Source organism: Calidris pugnax, unplaced genomic scaffold (genome assembly GCF_001431845.1).
Source record: "Calidris pugnax isolate Ruff unplaced genomic scaffold, ASM143184v1 scaffold44, whole genome shotgun sequence".
Taxonomy (NCBI): domain Eukaryota; kingdom Metazoa; phylum Chordata; class Aves; order Charadriiformes; family Scolopacidae; genus Calidris; species Calidris pugnax.
The window spans coordinates 7,248,813-7,249,185 of record NW_015094506.1 but is presented as its reverse complement, the minus strand read 5'-3'; the positions used below and the strand labels follow the sequence as shown (position 1 = coordinate 7,249,185).

Here is a 373-nt window from a genome sequence, read left to right as displayed (position 1 = left end):
TCTCCCACATACCCAAAATAGCAGAATGTTGCCTGGCTCACAGGTTATTCAAACTGAAAAACACTAACAAAAAAAAAAAAAAAAAAAAAAAAAGAGCGCAGACAAAGCGGGGTAGGCAGCCGGCGGAGCGGCGCAGCCTGCGCGGCCGCGCAGGGCTTCCTCTGCGAGTGGGCTGCTGCTGCTGCTGGCGGCGGCTGCGTTGGTTTGGTGGTGGTTTTTTTTTTTTTTTTTTTTTTTTTGTGCGTGTGAGTGTTATTTTTTTTTTTTTTCCCCTCTCTCTCTTCACCAACTTCCTTCCTGCTCCAACTGCCAAAGCTCAAAGCTGAGCGCCGAGAGCGGAGGAGGACCCCGGCCGCAGGCGCCGCGCAGCCGG

The 373-nt window shown here is 52.3% G+C and overlaps 1 protein-coding gene across 1 annotated transcript in view; it reads left to right on the top strand.

Moving 5' to 3' along the window:
* The first annotated feature begins 212 nt into the window (after positions 1 to 212).
* The window catches only part of ARHGDIB (Rho GDP dissociation inhibitor (GDI) beta), a 10,066-nt gene continuing 9,905 nt past the window's right edge, over positions 213 to 373 (top strand). Inside the window, exon 1 of the mRNA XM_014963893.1 lies at positions 213 to 371. The gene's annotated coding sequence lies outside the window, so the exon portion shown is untranslated. The remainder of the gene's footprint in view (positions 372 to 373) is intronic.